Source organism: Rhinolophus sinicus, linkage group LG05, assembly GCF_036562045.2.
Source record: "Rhinolophus sinicus isolate RSC01 linkage group LG05, ASM3656204v1, whole genome shotgun sequence".
Lineage (NCBI taxonomy): Eukaryota > Metazoa > Chordata > Mammalia > Chiroptera > Rhinolophidae > Rhinolophus > Rhinolophus sinicus.
Genome location: NC_133755.1, coordinates 170,137,111 through 170,153,094, shown reverse-complemented (window position 1 = coordinate 170,153,094; position 15,984 = coordinate 170,137,111). Strand labels below are relative to the sequence as shown.

The 15,984-nt window shown below is 41.3% G+C and overlaps 1 long non-coding RNA gene across 1 annotated transcript; it reads left to right on the top strand.

Annotated features, from left to right (window-relative positions):
* The first annotated feature begins 502 nt into the window (after window positions 1-502).
* On the top strand, window positions 503-4,137 carry LOC141571914 (uncharacterized). Its single transcript, XR_012496959.1, has 3 exons — window positions 503-655; window positions 2,430-2,543; window positions 3,556-4,137. It is a non-coding gene; the product is annotated as an uncharacterized LOC141571914 (long non-coding RNA).
* Window positions 4,138-15,984: the final 11,847 nt, after the last annotated feature.

Sequence of the window (15,984 nt, the reverse complement as noted above, 5' to 3'; positions counted from 1 at the left end):
CTTCACTACTTCCTTCGCCTCCCTCAAGTCTTTGCCCAAATCTCACCTTCTCCATGAGTTCTAGCCTGACCACCTGATTTGACACGGAACCCTTCCTCCTCGCCCAAATCTCACAGCCCCAATGTCTCCTACTCTGCTTTTTCTTTTTTCCATAACTACCGTGGTCCAGTGTATCCCATAATAAACTTATTATATATATCAGCATGTTTTGCTTCCAAGGGCCTGCACCTGAAACCCTCCCCAGCCTGCCCTCCTCAGGTGTGGGAGCACCCATGCCTGAACCGAAATACATCTGGCAACTTGCAGCCCTCTGGGCAGTGGCTAATAAGTGCAGGGCTGTGAGTCCAGCTCCTGGGCCTTCAGGCAGGACAAATCCAAGATGTAAGGGACACTCCAGACTTTTGTAGTATCAGACTACTGCAATGCTCCAAGGGATTTCTTCTGAAATCGCCCCCCACCCCACTCTCCTCCTCCCTGTTCTGCTTTCCCCACTCCACGACTGGTTTCTCCTGGGAGCATTTTCACAAATTGCTTCAACCAAACCTTCATATCAGGATCTGCTTCTGAGCAACCCATGCAGAAGGAAGGAGCTGGTCTCAGGGAGCAGGAAAGTGTCCCATGAATGGGAGGGACGGCAGGATGTCTGGTTGGATGGGTAAGTTTGGGAATGCAAAGATAAGGATACCTTCTGGGAGGTTCTATTATCAGTCAAATGAAAAACAGGATTTCCAGCTGGGAGGGGGAGGAATGCTGATTGCTGGGGAGAAAGGAGAAGGTGTGAAATAGTTGTCTGGGAGAGTTAGAATGAATGTTCCAAGAAAATATGGTGAGATTGGTAGGCAGTGTTGACTGATGGTAATGTGTGTTTGCCTCCAGCCACCTAAGTTACTCAGGTGCAGGCTAGAGGTAGAGAGCTGGATTTAACCAGGGTCGGGGTTATTTCCAGTTGAGTAAACTGAAAGGAGAAAGGATAGAGTGTTGAAGTGAGTCTGTTTTTGTTTTATTTTGTTTCTTCATTTGGCTTTTTTTTTTTTCTTTTAGATTCCATGTACAAGTAAAATCCTACCATATTTATCTTTCTCTGTCTTGTTTCATTTAGCATAATACCCTCTAGGTCAACTACACCTTAATAGAAAAACAAAAGTCAGTAATGGTTGCTTTGTCACAAGCTAACCAAAGGCTATAAATGACTCTTTAAAATAAAAATATGCCAGTTATTCTACAAAAGAAGAAGAAGAAGAAGAAGAAGAAGAAGAAGAAGAAGAAGAAGAAGAAGAAGAAGAAGAAGAAGAAGAAGAAGAAGAAGAAGAAGAATGTTGGGGTATAAGAAGGGGGATGATGATGATGAGGAGGCATGGAATATTTGGGGTAAAGAAAGTGAGGATATTTAAGGGGTGGCCTAGAAAAATGTGTCAAGACAATGGATTGTGGATTCTGACAAAGAATTGTGGGCATAGTAGCAATGGGCTGTGATGATAGGAAGGGGTGGGCTGCTGGTGGGGCTCCCGGAGCTGAGATTGTGGAGGTGGTGCCTTCACAGTAACGTCAGGGTCAAAGGTGAGACCAGGGGGTGGGTGGCTGATGTGGGATAGAGAGCAAGATGTTAGAGTTCTACTTACCTCAAGTTTAATAACTGAATATGTAGATAATCTCTTGTGTTTTGAGAACCTAACAAGGAAATGAGGAAGAAAGGATAGAACAACACTGAAAAGATTCCTCCAACTCATTGTCCTGTCTCTGAACCTGTACAGGCTGTATCCTGGAGGGCAGCCACCACCTCCCAGGCCCAAACAATGAACAACAGTGCTGCTTTCAGTTGACCCGAGAATTTCGCTCAGTTTTATGTAAATTCCTCAGAACCCTGAACTCTAATCTCCGTAGTTTCCTCCCAGGTTGGTTTTACTGGAAGGAACTGTGAGGCTGGGCCTTGATCTCAACCCTAACAGCCTTTGAGCAATTCCTCTGCAGACCCTTTTGAATGCGGGCCCTATGTCTACACTCTCCCCTCATTTCCACAATAGTTCACTTTTCTAGAAGGAGACTTCTCTTCCTCCCCCACAACCAAGCTGGCACTGCCAGGGCTCATTCAGTTTACCTGGTGGAACTCTCTTGTCCCCCCAGTGCTATGACCAGTTCTTCAGAACTGTGTGACACCAAGAAGGATTTGGTATCTCTTTCCTCAGAATCTCTAAGGCGAGCTTCACTTCCTCCAACACACACACACACACATGCACATATACACATATACACACAAACACACACAAGTGTACACACAGACACGCATGCACACACAGCCTTGCAGGTATCTAGCACAATCCAAGGAATCAATTTCCAAGCAGAAACACTGAGCAGGACGGCTAATAGGTCCAGCACAGGTTTAGACGTCAGGAGAACTAGACGCTCACCCTGGCTCTCTCCTGACTCTCCAGGTGAGGTGGAAGCTATACCACGAAGGGCCATCACGTGACTGCATCAGCCAACCTCAAGAGGCGTCTGGTGTCACGGGGGCTTCTCTGCAGATACTCTCCCTGTTCTCCCACCAGGTATCGGTCGGGGATTAGTGGGATACTAACTGTAAAGATCTTTTCCTTCTTTGGAGCATACACCTCTCTAATAGGGTTCTAACTAAAAATGTATGTCCAAGTGGCTAAAGTTTTTGAGAACCTAGTGAGTATCGCAAATTCTTCTGTAAAAGCAACCATTTGGGGGCAATGGAGTTATTTGACATGGATCACAAAAGTCTTGAAAGACCTTCTGAGATTAACTTTGCCTCATGCCTCCAAACGGAGCAGGTGACACCACCATGAACTAAGTTTTTTCTCCCAGCAGCATCACTGTAGCCCAACGTAAGTTGGAAGATGGGGAAACTCCACTTTTCTCTTAAATGAAAAAGGACTTGCCTCAATCCCATCTTGTCAAAATATACAGTATGTATGATTCTTTACTCACCATTCCCTGGCATGGACTCATCTCTTTGCCCATATCATTGGTCAGTATTGTATCAACTGAAAGTATTTTCTGATATTTGTCCAGGTATCTGCATAGCCAACTGTCCATTATCCATGGTACAGGTTCACCGTGCTCTGCACATACCTCTCTATCCCCTCAGCCTGCCTGAACCTCCTTTCAGTCCTCACAGTGTCATGTGTTGGATGTCTACCCTGTTTCCCCCAAAATAAGACCTAGCCAGACAATCAGGTCTAATGAGTCCTTTGGAGCAAAAATTAATATAAGACCCAGTATCATTATATTACATTACATTATATTATATTATATTATATTATATTATATTATATTATATTATATTATACCCGGTCTTATAGTAAAACAAGACTGGGTTTTATATTAATTTTTGCTCCAAAAGACGCCTTAGAGCTAATTGTCGGGCTAGGTCTTATTTTCGGGGAAACACGGTACTTGTCCATGCCTCCCCAGAGGGCCAGCCACGCCCAGAAAGAGGGTGATATAAATGGCTGGATGGAAAGAGAAGGAAGAGTGTGGGCCAGTTACCTACCACCTTGGACTAATTTCATTATTTCTCCTTCCTCATGGCAGATCATTAAAATATGAACGCATGTTCCCAGCATGTTGCCTCCCATCTTGCTGACAGGACCTGGACTAAACATGATGCCCAATTCATCTCTTCCCCCAACCTTGAGAGTACATGATCTGTGTTATGTTTTATGATAACGTCCACGTAAAGCCACACACAGTCATCTGACTATCAGTAAAAGGTTCATTTCAAGTTGTGTTGAGTAAAGGCCAGTTGACTCATTTATACACTACAGTTCCCTCATTTCCCTTTGAGCAGTTGTCCAGTGTGCTTGACACAGAGCAAGTGGACTGGGCTGTCACTGTGGATTTGGCAGCCTGAATTGCTCCAAAGAATCGTGATTTTCTTACGCTTGAACTATTGACCCTGGTCCTGGGGCCTGGAGAGCAGGACAGGAAGGAAGGTGAACTCCCGCTGATTCAGGGGCCCTCTCAGCCAGCCTTTTCCACCCTGTCAGCAGGATTCATCTCACTTTCCTCCCCTCCCTTTTCCTCCCCACCGTAAGTCCTGTCCCTGGAAGCACTTTTCAATTGCCAGGAATCATGACCCTTGGGAAACAATCCAAAAAGCTGGGTGGCTACTTTATTTTCCATAGCCCCCATGGTAACGTGTGAGCTGGTTTTAGTAGTAGGTCAGAGGTGTGGACACAGCATGGCCAGAAGAAGGAACATGGGGCCAAAAACAGAGGCCTTGAGAGACTCCAGTGCCAAGCAAGTGTGTGACCCAGGGGCCAGCCTTAAGGGTCTGTTTGAGTGAAAAACCAAGAAATGTTCTATAGGGTTTCAGCATTTTCTCTATCGCCATTACTTGGAGTGATGCTTCGCGATCTTGAAGCTGCTGGTCCGAGGACCACACTCGCAGAAGGAAGACAACCAGGCCCCCATGAGAACATCTTTTCCAGGAGATGGTAACGACACAAGGAGGAAAGCCCTGGAAGGCAACATGCCTGCCCATTGAGGATCATAAGAAACTCCCTGAAAACCAAGATCGGGTCCTGAGCTGGAGAAACATCTCTTTTCTTTTTGATTTCAAAATGATACTCATGTTCCCTTACGCAAGGAATATTTCAAACGCCTTGATTGGAAAAACAGGCTCCACAGGCGAAATGGTGCATATTGCTATTGTCTAGTCTCCACAGCCACACAAGAACCCGCTGTTCCACTTCATTAGCTCTCTGATGACAGGGGCAGCTCAGCTTGCTGTCAAGCGATGAGGACCTCCATTGTGTGAGCAAACATCCCTCATTCACATTTGACAAGGCCTTCCTAAAGTAATAAAGGTGATGAAACTAACGTCTCTCTTCATCTTAGCCCCTCAACTGCTTCGGAACCACTCACCCTCTAAACGCAGCCCTATGGGTGCAGAAGCTGTTTGCAGATACCCTGTGCTGCAGTCCTGGTTCATTCAAAGATGACCCCCATAGACGGCCCACAAAGAGCCCTGTGTGCCAGCACACGTGGCTGTCACTGATAAAGTCCGCAAGTGGTGAGCAGTTCTGTTCACACTTCATATCCGTGAGCCTAGCCTGTGATTTGTGTGGGTGGCACCTGTTTGCTTGGCCTACCCTCCTCTGAGATAGAGCCTCTTCAACCTGAGCAGGTTGAAACCTTTCTTGCGCCCTCTTAAAGCAACAGATCACTGCTGTATGTCCCGCTGGCATATCTATTCTGCTCACTAAAATACTCCCTGGAACTAACCAGTAAGATCACCCACATAAATATTTTCTGCACCCCACTTTTAGGGGACAGAAGCCAGGCAATCTAAAGGAAACAAGCTGATATCATGACTTTTGAAAAAAAAGAAACAACGAAACATCTAGAATGTGTTCGGTCCAATACACATTTAACCCGGTTTGTTACACTTTTCTACATGAACACGGACTCAATAATCCTACCTGGTGTTTAGAACGGATGATTATTCTGAGGCCCCTCATCAAACATCAGAAAGAAAAAATTAGGCTCAATAGTTTACCCTACAGCAGGAAATCAAACCAAGTTTTTAGAAATAAATATCAACTCACAGAATGAATAACAAAGAAAGAGAGAGAGGGATTGATTGACTGGCATTCTTAGGGAAAAACCCATTTTCTGATGATTAGGGCCAAGACCTTATTCTCACAATCCTCAGCATCAGAGCCTGCTTTTCATTGTACTGGGTGCCCGCCATCTACCATCACTGCTCTTCCCAGCGGCCCAGAGACGTAGCTCTTAGTGTCCTTTCATCGACGAGAAGCCTGGAGATGGTCTGATGATCCAGCTGCCTTGGACTTACGGCCAGCAAGCAGGACAGACAGACAGACATACATCCTTTTATTGTGCTTTGCTTCATTGCGCCTCACAGATGTCACACATTTTACAAACTGAAGGCAAGACCCTCCACCAGCAAAAAGACTGTGTGACTCAATTTATTGCCGTACTTTATGAGGGTGGTCTGGAACGGAACCCACAATATCTTCGAGGTATCCCTGTATTTTCAACCACAGTATGTTTGACTCCAAAGTTCATGTTCTTGCCATCACATGACAAGCATCCAAAACAAAATGTTCACCAAATTCTTTTTTTCAGTGCCCATTCTTAACAATCAATTTAATTCAACAGTTGCTGAGCACCTATCATGTCTTGCTTGTGATAGGACTACAGAAGTAAAAAAAGTTATAGTCCCCGCCTTTAATTGAGCAAAAATACCTTCTTTAGGGAATCTTTCAGAACAAACACTTTCAGAAAAACACTTTTTAAATTAGGCTTGAGATGGTAACTTGACTCTTTGTTTCAATTTTTTTAACCAATGCACCAATTTATCTATTAAAATGACAACTCCCACAAAATTAAGCATCCTGTTATGTTTGTTCATGCATTTAAAGCCCAGACTAATGAAAAACTCATGTTTTCTCCTAAAGAAGGAGATAGAAGTGTCTTTTTTTGTCGTATCATGCAGATTAGTGAATATACTTTTTAGTGTCAATACAGAGTTTCATTAGTGTAGATTCTAATGAGGTATTGCCATATAGCAGACCATAAAAAAGAAGCAACGCTAAGCATTATTAGTCCAAGGTATTTTATGTTACAGGGGTGGATGTGGTTCCTAAAAATCATAATTTCATATGTGCAATGACAATTGCTGAACAGGTATTAGGTAACTAGAGCTAGTTATGTGAACAAAAGAAACTACTTCGTATTTCAGGTGGCACGGTAGGCAGCCACTGCAGCCCAGAAAAACTTCCCAGAAGAAATCAGTGAGCTAAATGTGTATATTTATGAACACTTTTGGTGTTTTAGTCTCCTGTGGGAGACTACACAGATATACACAGGTCACTATTCGTAAGTACTCAGAAGGATGTTTCTACAATATGCTTCTGTAGGTGAATAAAGCTAGTCATTGTTGAGCCTTTCTTCACCAAAAAATAATCAGACCGATTGAATAGGCCAATTTGGAAAAAAGCCTAGTAAAATCCATTGCAGGGTTAGTATTTGCTTTGGAAAATTTCTCTGTCCTTAGAGGTACACTGATGAAGTATTTTCTTTCTTAAGTGATATTTGTCAAGCTACTTGAAATCTGTTTTGGAACAGAATTGGGAATTCAAAAAAAACTCATGTAATAATTAAATGTATTAAAATGTAATTCAATAATTTCTATGTTCTCTAGTATCCAAAGTATTTAATCTATTAAAAACTTATGGATAGTAACCATTTCTTAAGCGAATGCCTAATCTGTTATGAATTCATCCAAAGAAATAGTAATTTTTGTAGTCATAGAAGTGCTTTCAATGGCACTTAATTAGGCTGTGTTTAATGAAAAACTCTGAGTACAGCAGGGAGTATATAAATAAATGAAGACCTGATTTAGCAACCAGTGAGTTGATTGGCTACAGAAAAATTGGGCACTGATTGCTGCAAATCCTCAGCATGGGCTGTTTAATAGCAGCATAAAGTTAGGAAGGCCTTTGCATCAATGTATGGAAGGTTGAGAGTAGATTTTATTTATTTTTCAAATACTTCAATAGTTTACTATGTGCCTGCACTGTTCTAAGTGCTTTATAGTTATTAATGCAATTAGTCTTCATAGCATTCTAATTATCTAATTTAGAGATGAGGAAACTGAGTCAGAGAGAGGCTAAGTTGCCCAAGGTCACATGCAGCTAGCCGTAGAGTCAGTTTTCAAACACAGGCAGCTGGGTTCCAGAGTCAACACCCTTCACCACTGTGCTAGGCAGCCAGCTGGGTTTTTGTGAACACTTTTCAAAACTGGTTGGGTTTCTAGGCAGCTGACCTACTATATTTGGCATCACCTGCCCACCTGACTCTTTCAAAAAGTTCACATCTGTGAATGAAGAATTGTTTCTAGAAGGAGGTTACTGCAATGGAAATGTACTAACTGGGAGAGAAAATTCCAAGGCCATTAGTACTCAGTGACATTGAGCAGGGAGTTACTGTCTTCTAAGCTATGAGTCATCAGAGAGAGGTCAGGGCATTAAGAAATGAAACGCAAGATAACTTTGAAGGTAATGAGCTCACATCAGGTCCTGCTGGCAGGAAGGGGTTCAGGTGGGGAATCCTGAGAACACTGATAAGAACTTTGTAAAATTATGCCTATGGAAAATTCATGGAAGCTTTATTTTTAACAGTCAGAAAAATGGAAACACTCAAATACCCATTAATAGGGGACTGATTAATTTACATACATATAATGAGCTAATCCTCATGAAAAGATGAGGTTCTTCACATTAGGTAGGGTATGATGCCATTTTGTAAATATTTACATAAGTTAGTGCTGTATATGTATGCAAAAATCTCAGCAGAACACACTTAAACTGAAATCAGTGGTTATCTTTGAAGGATGAGGTTACTGGAAATTACATGTTTTATGCTTTATATTGCAGAATTACTTGCATTTTTATAATGAATGCGTTAGTTTGTAAGAATGAAAAATGATAAACAAATGAGTTTGGTCTTTTTTTTCTAGAGAAGGTAAACACGTGTGTTAAGGGGGGAAATGGGGAAATTGGCAACATCATTAAAGGGCTGTGTTTTGGACATTCAGAAATTGCTCTCTCTGCCACGCTTCCTTAAACCCTTGGAAATTGCTTTTATTAGGCTGCACTTTGATTCATTGACCTTTTGAGGAACCTAAGAAACAGGCGCACAAAATTTGTCACTGTATCTATTGAAGGAGATATTGTTGAGGATGTGCCCATCACATCCTGGTTCCTCCCATCTGAGAATTCACAGGAGACATCTTTCTCGGGCGTTGTTATCATGAAAAGCTCCTTTCCTGAACAGCTGGGCACCTTACGTTAAGGAAGCTGTGATTCTTGTGAGTAATCGTGCATATCTCTTTGCTTTGGCTACTGGGAAGCTGAGAGGCAAAATTCTCGCCTGTCCAGCAGCTGTACAGAACGAGCAGGGATTTGGGAATGCTATTCTGACAGCTAACTTTGCTGTGATTCCTTCCTCTCTTTTATTCTTCTGTATTTTATATACCTTTGGATGTTGCCTCACGTAAATATATTTCTAAAGTAAGTCATTGTTGAATACCCACTTAATAGCAAGCGTGCTACCTTTCCATACTTTTGCAAAGACCGTTGTCCTGAGAGGAGCCTAGTGTTCCATGCAGGTGTCCTAAGGACCACCTCTGCTTTTATCTGTTCTACAGAGTGGGGTTACAAGTGGAACTTTAGGTTAATAAAAGGATTCAGCTTCTTTAAAAATAGGTTGAGGCCAGCCCAGTGGCTCAGGCGGTTGGAGTTCTGTGCTCCTAATGCGGAAGGCTGCTGGTTTGATTCCCACATGGGCCAGTGGGCTCTCAACCACGAAGTTGTCAGTTCGACTCCCACAAGGGATGGTGGGCTGCGCCCCCTGCAACTAGCAGCGGCAACTGGACCTGGAGCTGAGCTGTGCCCTCCACAACTAAGATTGGAAGGACAACAACTTGACTTGGAAAAAGCCCTGGGAGTACACACTGTTCCCCAATAAAGTCCTGTTCCCCTTCCTGAATAAAATCTTCAAAAAAAAAAAAAAAAATAGGTTGAAAAATCTCTAAAATAGAAGCACAGTTAGATGCATTTTAATGTATGAACTGTGCTTTAATGAAGCACAGTTAGATGCATTTTAATAGCATATTGCACATATTTAGTGTTACCTACAATGTTTTTCCGATATATTCACCTGCCATTATTTATATGATTTATTGATTATTTTAACCTTGACCACATGTGTCCCTTCGGCCAACACCATCTTTTGTCTCTCATCAAAGCCCGACTTCTCAAGAGCTATCCTCACTCACTGTCACATTTGCTCACTTCCTATTCACCACTCAATCCACTTCACCTGGCCATTTGTTTCCCTCATAATCCTATTAAAACCACAATAACCTCCAGGTCACTGAGTGCAATGTACATTTTTTAGGCCCTTGACTTCTTAGCAGCCTTCAACCAGCGGGCTGCACGATGCCATAACTTTCCTGATTGTTTTCCGCAGACTCTGGCAGAGCCCCTTTCTTTGTGAGCTTATCCCCCTCTCACTAGCCATTAACTAGGTCCTCTCTTCTCACCTTGCCAATGTCCCCTGCATGGTTCCATGCTTCCCTATGTTTTCAATTATAATGCCCCAGGGTCTCCCTAATTTGTATATCCAGCCCAAACTCCTCTTCTAACTCCAGACCTATGGGTCTGACTACTTATTCAAGATCTCCATTAGGGTGATTTCAAACCTGACACGACCAAAACTGCATTAAAGATGACCTCATGATCTTCCGCACCAGACTGTTTCTCTTTTTGGCTCTCTTACCTGACTGACAAACACTCTCTTCTCCTGCCTGACTCACAGACCCTCTCTTCCATCTAATTCTATAACACGAAAGCCTAGGGCCTCCCTGTCTCTCAACCCCCAATTCCTATCCACCGATATGTACCTCACAAATCTCTCTCACCTCTTTGTCTCCATAGCCATCACTTCAATCAAGCCACCATTTCCTCTCACTGGAGTTATGTCAATGGTCTCATAACTGGTATTCCTTAATTACTCTTTCCTGTCTTCACGCTGCAAAGTCAAAAATCTGATCATACCCATCCACTAATATCCCCTTTTTGGCTTGAAACAAGGCTTCCCATTGTTCTTAAAGCAAAATCTTTCACATGACCTAAATCTCTCACATGGCTTCATCTTTACTTTATTCTCTCCTGCAATTATTTTGTCCCAGTCTCTTGAGCCTTCTTTGAACGTGCCACTGGGCCTTTACATATGCTATTACTTCTGCTGGAATGTTGACTTGCCCAACTATGCCTTCCCTATTAATCTTTACTCTTATTCAGGTTTCAACCCAAACATCATTTTCTTAGGAAAACATTCCCTATTCCCTTGAGGTCTCTCATGCCATGATTTAAATATCATTCATAACACTTACCACACTTTGTAATCACACATTTACTTGTGAGATTATTTGTTAATGCTTGTATCCAGACTAGATCACAAGCTCCAAATTGTAGGGAAAACATCAGTTACTGTTCCTTATTATATCTCCAGCAACTAGAATAGTATTTGACCTCTGTATGTGACTGGAAAATATTTCTTGAATGATGAATGAAATAAACCTTGCTTGTTACATACCTATTATGTACTAATCTATGTTTCACTGGACTCTAAATCAGATGGAATTTTTTATTAGATTCTAGATCCAATGTTATTTTGGCATGTAATGGGTTATTAGTAGATTTGAAGAGGAGATACAAGATATCGTCAAATTTTTGAAATTTTTGACCAAAATACTGGGATGATTCTTTAGGAGGATAACAATTTTACTTAAAAATTTGAAAAAAACCAAGTCCCTATTCAAATGTCACAGATCATTAGAAAACAAATCAATAGCTCTATATGAATTATTAGGAATTTTCTATTATTTAAAGTCACTTAATGATTTAGTAGGAGTAATAATATAATTCCAGGTGGTACAATCATTAAACAAGCAAAATCTTTTACTATTAAGTTGTTACCCTTCAAAACATAATGGTTGACCTTGAAAAGTAGAAGATCCAAAAAATGAGCAGATATTCAGATAAGCAATTACTAGTAGTTTTCATGTCTTTCAATGTCCATGCCCTCCTTGTTACACAGGGAGGTTGAAGTGATAAAGCAAATTTTTGAAGATCAACATTACAGGGTTATTTTCTCTTTGTGAGTGACGTTATTGGCTACCCATGACTTCTATTCTTAACTCTCCTTATTATAGATTACAATTCACTTTTCTCCTGTAAATCGGGCATGCGATCTCATTTTTATTACTGCACACTACTGACATTAGAACGGGTGAAGCAGTAAAAGAAATAGAAAAAGATGGTTTATTCTTTACAAAGGGTCTAATGTGGTTTTGCTGCTGCTTCTTCCATTCATCTCAAGTTTTTCTCAAGACTTTGACAGATGGTGATGCTATACATACAATAGAGTATGCGTTGCTTTGTATGATTTATTAGATGATTTACTTTTCATTTATTTGAGAAAGTGCTATAAGTGGAAAGGGAGGACAGAAACCACATAAAAGCCTGGGAGCTGCCAGCCACTGAAACATAAAACTGGTTCAGAAAGAACTCTATGTAATAGAAAAAAAAAAAGCATGTCCCATAAATTGATAAATTGAATTTCATCAAAATTAAAAGGTTATGATCTTTAAAAACACACTGTTTAAAAAATGAAAATACAAGCCACAGATGAGGAAAAATATTTGCAAACTCACAGATCTGATAAAGAACCCATATCCAGAATTATAAAAAAATCTCAAAACTCCATATTAAGCAAACATCCCAATTAAAAAATTAGCAGAATCTTTGAGCAGACACTTCATCAAAGAAGATGTATAGATGGCAAATAAATATATGAAAACATGCTCAACATCATTAGTCTTTAAGAAAATGCAAATTTAAACTATAGTAATATACTGCTGCATTAGAACGGCAAAAAAAACCAAACCAAACCAAACCAGAACTGACACTATTAGGTGCTGGTGAGTATATGGAGCAACTGGAACTTTTATATATAGTTGGTGCAAGATGGCACAGCCATGTAGCAGTTTATAGTAAATCTAAACACACATTCCATACAACTCAGGAATCCCACATAGTTATCCAAGTGAAATGAAAACAGGTTCACACAAAAACCTTTATGTGATTGTCTATGGCAATTTGATTTGTAATTGCCCCAAACTGGAAACAATCCAGACATCCATGAACTGCTGGATATATAATCAATCTGTGACACATGCATGTACTGGAATAGTACTCAGCAATAAAAAAGAATAAAGGTCTGATACATGCAGCAACACAGAAGTATCTCTTTGGTCCTCCACGCCAAAGAAGGATCAGAAACTCAAGTTCACCTAGATTGGCAAATGCTGTCAGAACAACAGCAACTTTGGTGCTTCTCCTCACCCCCTAGGTTTCAGCTTTTAATTAGATTTTAATAAGATCATTCCTTATTATCTTCTCAATGCTTTAATGGTTTTAAGAAAATATTTAAAATTTTTTATCCAGCATTTTTAGGTGTCAGTACAAAGATTGACCCAAATAACATGGTCCACCATCTTACCAGAAACAGAAGTTGAGTAATTATATTTAATAAGAGTCAAAGAAAAGACTTGCTAAGGGTGGGTTTCAGGAACCTGGATAGAGAGTCAGGAGACGTCTTTAGGGAAAAGGAATGTTTTCCCGGGGCTAATCATATTTCATCACAGAGGAGGGTGTTGACTCGCAGTGCTGGACTGTGACAAGTAACATTGCAGTGCCAGAGGGGTGTCCTTTGAAGAACAGCATCAGAATAATCTACCATGTGTAATGAGTCCAATCCTAGAGTTTCCTTTAATTTCCACCATTTCCACCAGCCTGTGTGGTCAGAACCATATGAACATGGGATTGTGATGCCCTGTATGTTGGTGGCCTCAGGCTGCCTATTCCAGCACCACCACCTGCCCTAGTTTCATCTTGTCACTTCAGACCCAGTTTCCCTTTCTTCCTCTCCAGCTTCTCTTCACTCATCACACTTGGTACTTACCACTCTTCTCCGGAAATGAATTACATGCTACTATGACTTTAATCCCTTTTACACGTAGTCTCTACATCTTATCAAAATGAAAAACTGAGCCCCTTCTGCAGGAAACACACTATTAAAACCAGTAACTTCTTTTTTCCTTTTAACATCACTCACTAAGGAAAAACCAGCTTTGGGGCATATAAAGATAAACAATTAGAATCATATTGTGTTGGAACTTAAATAACTATTTCTTAGTATCTAAGGTGGGCATATGCCATAAAGATGTGTAATGATATCATAAAACACTAAGCCTCGAAGTAGATGGTTCCAGGTTAGGTTACTGTTTCAGCAGTGTCCGGCCGGCCCCAGGCTTTCTCTCTACTCTGCTTTCCAGAAGCCTTTGTGCTGGGGCGTGCCTGGCTTCACACATCACGTGTAAGGCAGCAGGAAGGGAAGGGGACTCTCTTCTCACAGTGCTTTCCTTTTCTTAGGAAGAAAACTTCCTCACTGAGCACACGGACCAGAACAAGCTGTACTAATGTCCAAGGGCTGCCATAACAAAGTCCCCAAACTGAGTGGCCTACATCATAGAAAGGTACCATCTCATAGTTCTGGAGGCTCACAGTCTGAAATCAAGGTGTCAGCGGGGTTGGGTCATTCTAAGGGCAGGGAGGGACAATCTGTTCCAGGCCTCTGTCTTTGACTAGTCCATGGCTGTCTTCTATGTCTCTTCTTATTGTCTTCCTTCTATGCATGTCTGTCTCCATGTCCAGACTTCCCCTTTTTATGAGGACACTGCTCATACTGGATTAGAGCCCACCCTCAAGACCTCGTTTTAACTTGATTACCACCGCAAAGAGCTTATCACCAATAAGGTCACTTTCTGAGGTATGGGAGGGTTAAGACTCCAACATATCTTTCTTATGGGGAAATAATTCAACACATGCCCACCCCTAAACCCAATACCCCAAAAGGAGAATTACTGTGTTTGCTTCAGAGAAATCAGATCCATACTCTTGGGCTGAGGGCAAGGCCTTCCCTGAGCAAGTGGTCACCAGAACAAAACTAGTTTTCTGTATACGAGGGGGAGGGGCATGGTTATTGGGTGGGCAACCATCAGGTCTGCCATGGGTGCCCATTCGGTTTACTTACAAGGAAACTGGGGCCCAGAGGGGGAAGTGGCACACTTCAAGTCACACAGCCAGTTATGACAACCCAGTCCGTGCTCTTTCTCTGATACCATGCTGAAATATGCTGTATTAGTATATGAATTACCAGAGCTTTCTGTCCTAGAAATAGGAACTCTCTTCTTTTTCCTTCTCTTCTAAGGCTTCCCTACTTAGGGTGGATTGTGGAGGAAAGCTCCTCGTTCGCTTTAGTAATCTTTTTTCCCCTGCCCCATCCCTAAAGCCATATCTCACTTTCCTTTTTGCTTCTTTTCACTCCAGTGAACTTTGAGATGCTAATTTGATATAATTCCAAGTTTTGAGATACACTCAGAAGCAAGACAAACCAAGATAACCTAGAGTTTCTACCTGATGCATGAAGTAAAGAGAAAAATGGCCATTGCCTTGATGTCTCATGCCTAAAATGAGGTAATGCACAAGAGAGTAAGAGGGGGAAAGTATTGACCAGACTGCAGCATCCTGTGGCCGAGACATCCTGTGGTGGGAATCTCTAAAATAGAATCGTACAATAGTGCTTTGAGAGCTGTTCTCAAAAACGAAAGCTTCACAACTCAGCTGGACCTTCCAATCAGCCCATGCTGCACTTGCCAAAGCTTTCTACTCATTTTCCTCCTCAACTGTCCTCCCTTTCAATGCTTCTCTTTAAGTTCAGAAAGCACATACTTGGGTATTTCCCCAGGCTCAATACGGATTCTCAGGAAAACCAAACAAAATGGAAGCAGAGGAATCATATGCAATGTATTTATCTTTGTGATTAAGTACAAATACTTCAATAATTCAGGAACTTAACAATATATTGAGTTGTTTCCTGTATGAGTGACGCTTTTTGAAGTAAATGATGATTTGGTCCTAGACTGTCCTCAAAATCCTGTTAAATCTATAATGTTTCTGAAGTATAAACAATGTGTGTGTGTGTATATATAAGTATGTGTGTGTGTGTGTGTGTGTGTGTATATATATATATATATATATATATATATATATATACTACGTATATAAGTATAAAAGGATGTCTACACACACGTACACACATATACTATATATGTAAGTATAAAAGTTTGCACACAGGTACACTCACAACTATGTATGTAAGTATGAATGTCTACACACACATACTATGCATATAAGTATAAAACAGAGGTTAGAGGTGCCACCTGTGTGCAGTGGCCCTGAGAAAACCTCGGCCTATGCTTTGTCCTTGGCTCTTCCTCATCACATCTGGTCCTGCTGGCCT